The sequence below is a fragment of the Cebus imitator genome, unplaced genomic scaffold, assembly GCF_001604975.1.
Source record: "Cebus imitator isolate Cc_AM_T3 unplaced genomic scaffold, Cebus_imitator-1.0 Scaffold125, whole genome shotgun sequence".
NCBI lineage: Eukaryota > Metazoa > Chordata > Mammalia > Primates > Cebidae > Cebus > Cebus imitator.
In genome coordinates, this window is record NW_016107440.1 from 2,498,944 (window position 1) to 2,503,932 (window position 4,989).

The 4,989-nt window shown below is 48.9% G+C and overlaps 1 protein-coding gene across 1 annotated transcript in view; it reads left to right on the top strand.

Annotated features, from left to right (window-relative positions):
- Positions 1-960: 960 nt before the first annotated feature.
- EXTL3 (exostosin like glycosyltransferase 3) overlaps positions 961-4,989 on the top strand; it is a 126,762-nt gene continuing 122,733 nt past the window's right edge. Inside the window, exon 1 of the mRNA XM_037742681.1 lies at positions 961-1,011. The gene's annotated coding sequence lies outside the window, so the exon portion shown is untranslated. The remainder of the gene's footprint in view (positions 1,012-4,989) is intronic.

Sequence of the window (4,989 nt, forward strand, 5' to 3'; positions counted from 1 at the left end):
AGTAGAGACGGGGTTTCACCGTGTTGACCAGGATGGTCTCGATCTCTTGACCTCGTGATCCACCCGCCTCGGCCTCCCAAAGTGCTGGGATTACAGGCGTGAGCCACCGCGCCCGGCCTGTGTAATTTATTTTTTAACTCCATTTAAACCATTTCCTCGGGGCATGTACGGGAAGGGTCCTGGATTCCGGTTCTAGCCCCTGTCACACGGAACCCCGTTCTTCTCTAGGCTGAGCCGATCTGTGGTTTCCCCAGAAATAAAAACGACGCGTGCAAGTTTCGCCCTCCCCTTGACGTCATTTCGTTTGATCCTTTGTAATGATTTTCCTTAGTTTGGAAAACTTGCCCTAGTCTGAACGCTGCTTTCGCGTTTCCTTACGACACTAAGCGGGAGGTGGCCCCGCACCCTAAGCATCCGGCTCAGTTTCCTGCTTTACCGGGACCCCAGCCACCTGCGCCCTGCCGCCCGCGGGGTGCAGCCGGGTGCGGGCGTTGTTTCAGCGGCGCCCGCCAGGGGGCGGCACAGGCTCGACGTTAGCTACGGCATCCCACAATGCACCGGGCTTTGGGGCCTGCACGACGGCTTGAATCCAGCGGAGAGGCCGCGAGGAGGCGGGGCCGGGAGCTGAAGGGGGCGTGGCCTCCGAGGAAAGGACCGGGAGCCACTGCGGAGGCGGTGGGCGGGACGTTAGGGGGCGGGGCCGGGAGCAGCCGAGGGGGCGCTGGGCGGGGCATTCGGAGGCGGGGCCAAGAGACGCCGCGGCGGCGGCGGTGGGCGGGGCTTCCGGGGGCGGGACCGGGAGCAGCCCAGGGGGCAGTGGGTGGGACCGGGAACCGGAGGGGGCGGGGCTTCCCCGGGGGCCGGGGGCGGGGCATAAAAAGCTGGGTTGTGGAGAGGGAGGGGCGGGGCCTCAGGGGGCGGGGCCGTGGCGAGGGCGGGACCGGGCCGCTTGGGCTATCGCCCGCCGCAGTGGCTGCCGCTGGAGACCGCGGGACCTGGCGTTGCAGCGAGGTAGGGGCTCTTCGGGATCGTCCTTTTCGGGGGTGGGAAGTCTTTTCTTCGTCGTGCCCATGGGAGAAGCGGCGAGCTGCTAAAATTTAGAGACAGCTTCGTACTTCTGGCCGAAGCCCGGGCATTGCCCCGGGGATCGATTTTAAAACTCTTTGTCTGGCCCCGAAGTCCTGCCCGCGGGCCGGGCGTGCAGCGCCCTGCTCTCGGCGTCTGGGGCGGGCGATTGCAAGCTCGCGGTCCGTGCCCCGTGCCTCGAGGGTGGACGTGAACGCTGGGCTGGGCTGGGTTTCTGCAGAGGCGGGAATGCGTGAGAGCCGGGAGAGTGTGGCTGTCGTAGGGGTCCGTGTCACACTGTGGGCGGGGGGCCCGACCTCTGCTGCCTCGGGTACGGGGTGGCGGCGTCTGCCACGCGCCCGCCTCGCGCGCTGTCAGGAGGCGCTGTCCCGTGGGTGAGCCCGTGCCGTGGGTGCCCTCCCGTCCCTGCAGCCCCAAACACGCCTACCCCAGAGGACACCACGGAGTGCGGCCCCCAAAGCCGTACCCACGAGCCCCTCAGCACAGCTGACTTTAATTTGGGATCCTACAATTTAAGCTTTTCAAAAGTTAAGTTTGGCAAATTGGAAGCCCGGGAATAGGGAACGCTCGGAATGCTGAAGCTTGTTGGTGTCTGTCCTCAGTCTGTTTTCTGGGTCAACCTGCGGGGCTCCATCCGTTCAGTCTTATCCCTTGGTAAGAATGTCCCGCCCTGAAGGCTCCAGGCCGACAGTGTAAGGTGACCCCATCTTTGCCTGCTTTTCAAGGCTTGGCAAAGCACGTGTGTCTTTTGATCCTTATCCCCCACGTAACATAATTCATGTTTTAAAGGTATGTTTTTATTTAAAACCTTCACCCTAAATTTTCATTCCCGTAAATACAAATTGGTTGATTTTACTTGTGAACTCCTTTAAGTGTTTAGTAATAAAGGTTATAATTAGAAGAAGTGAAAGATATTTATCAGGTAAACACGATCCTCCTTAACAAATTTGCTGATCGTAAACGACTGCAGATGGGAAATCAGGCAAGCTTGGTTTTAAAACATTTCTGCCTCTGAGAAGGTTGAACAATTAAAATTATATTTATTGTTCATTCCAAGTCTAAAATGCTAGCAATGAACTCAGATTCCTTTTTTGTTGGATGTTCGTACTTGTTGACTTGAGATAATAAAAAATAAGAAAATTCTCACTATCCCCAGAACTGAAGAAAATTCTTTTTTTTTTTTTTAAAGATGGGGTTTCACCATGTTGGTCAGGCTGGTCTTGAACTTCCGACCTCAGGTGATCTGCCCGCTTTGGCCTACAAAGTGCTTGAATTACAGGCATGAGCCACTACAACTGGCCGAAAATTCTTTCAAATTGTTCTCACCTTACCTATCCCCAGGGAAAGGAGGTAAGTCTCAGAGTTGTTGAGATCCAGAATATTTTGTTAAGCTAAATTCCTACAGGTCCTTAACAAACTCTGAGTACTTTCCTCTGGAATTATCAGTTCTTTTTCAAAATGTGAAATCATGAGTTGCCTAATACATATACTAGTTCCCATCTCACATTAATATTCATTTAAAAACATTGCAAGGCCAGGCGTGGTGGCTCACACCTGTAATCCTAGAACTTCTGGAGGCAAGGTGGGAGAATCGCTTGAGCTCAAGAGTTCAAGACCATCCTGGGCAACATGGTGAAACCTCATGTCTACAAAAAAATTAGAAAAATTAGCCGGTGTGGTAGTGAGTGCCTGTGATCCCAGCTACTCAGAAGGCTGAGGTGGGAGGATCGCTTGAGCCTGGGAGGCAGAGGTTGCAGTGAACAGAGACCACCCCACTGCACTCCAGCCTGGGTGATAGAGACCCTGTCTCAAAAAATAAAAATCATTGTGTATTTGTGAGTAAAAAGAAACCAGTCTTTAAAAGATTAAAAATGAGAAAAAAATTAGCTTGTTAGATTTAAAAGATTTTAATCTTTAAAAATCCTTAAAAGATTAAAAACAAGAAAAAATTAGTATGTTAGTGATTACCATTTTGACTTCCTGGAGTGACAATAAACCCAAAACATAAAACCAAAATCTAGTCATTAATAGTCACCGACACTGTAAGAACTCGAAGGCACCATTTGAAGCTTAAAAGGAAGAGTTTAAACACACGTTAAATTCACACAATAACTTTGCACAGTGGTTTGCAAACATCAGTAAGCCCGTAGCCTCAAGTGATTCCTATGGAAAGACACACTCAGATCAAGAAATTTAAATACTAATTCGTGGGCTCACTAAAAACATAAGCAGATGGAATGTCTCCAACATCAACTGTAAATCCACACTTTAGGTTAATTTAAAAAACACTTGACCCACTGTGTTTTACAACCTTCCAATTTCCGTAATGCTTCCAAAAAGGCACAGCTGGCGTAGTTCTTGCTTCTAAAAGAGGTAAACTTTCAAAACTGAACTGTAGTTACAGACTGGCACTTAGAGGAGTTAACACAAACAGGTAACTGACTCATCACTTACTCATTTTTTCTGCGGATTATTTACCTACTAAGTGCAAGACTGGACTCATAGCTTTAGCTCACTCCTAGTGAAAACGCTGCATGTAGTATCCGTTAATGGAGGCTGTGTCATCAGGATTCCAGAAGTAGGGGCCCAGCATATTTCTTAGACACTGATGTAACTGAAGCATCTCTCAGAAGAACCATAAAGACATGAGTAGCTCGGTGTTCAAATGCATCATTTATTTTGAAGGGAAAAGGAGTAGAGAAGAACAACAGAGAGGAACTGGGAGCATTTCCTCTGTGGCTTCCACCTTTGTGGTGCCAATTAAAAAAAAAAGTTCTGGCTGGGTGTGGTGGCTGACACCTCTAATCCCAGCACTTTGGGAGACCAAGGTATGCGGATTATGAGGTCAGGAGATTGAGACCATCCTGGCCAACATGGTGAAAACCCGTCTCTACTAAAGATACAAAAATTAACTGGGCGTGGTGGCATGCGCCTGTAGTCCCAGCTACTCAGGAGGCTGAGGCAGGAGAATCACTTGAACCCAGGAGGTGGAGGCTGCAGTGAGCCGAGTTTGGCCACTGCACTCCAGCCTGGGTGAAAGAGCAAGACACTGTCTCAAAAAAAAAAAAAAAGTTATTTAATGATACTAATTTTTTAATAATAATCATGTAATATGAGGCTATAGAAACAGTTATTCTGAAGGAGAGAGTCAGTCATACATGAACTATCCAGTTTTCTAATAATGAAAACACCACTCTACTCCTATTCATGTATTTGCTCAATAAACAATCTAGCACAGTTCTTGGATTAGGAATATAATGAGTAGTTTAACACCTGACTTTAAGAAGCTGATGTAGTTGGAGAAATTGGCCCAGAGGTAATTCTAGATAGATGTCTGTTCATAGTGCTATTGGACCTCTGAAAAAGTCAATGCCTGAAATTAGTATTAAAGTCTAAGTTTTAGCCAGAAGTGGGAGGAAAGCCCTCCAGGTGGAGGGGACAAACATGAACAGAATCACGGAGGTAAAGGCCAGGTGCGGTGGCTCATGCCTATAATCTCAGCACTTACGGAGGCCAAGGTGGGAGGATTGCTTGAGCCCAGGAGTTTGAGACCACCTTGGGCAATATAGTGAGACCACATCTCTATTAAAAAAAAAAAATTAGCCAGGTGTGGTGGTGCTCACCTGTTGTCTCAGCTGCTTGGGAGGCTGAGGTGTGAGGATGGCTTGAGCCCAGGAGGTGGAGGTTATAGTGACCTGAGATTGCACCATTGCACTACAATCTGGGTGACAGTGAGATCCTGTCTTAAAAAAAATTAACAAATTTTAAAAAATGATGGAGATAAAGTAGCAAAGTATGAGGCCCAGAAAGTTACAGAATAAGACTAAAGAAAGAGGAAGGGGTCACATCATAAAAGATCTTGTAAAGGTGGGGGGAGGCACTGGAAATTTGGTGGGAGAATAA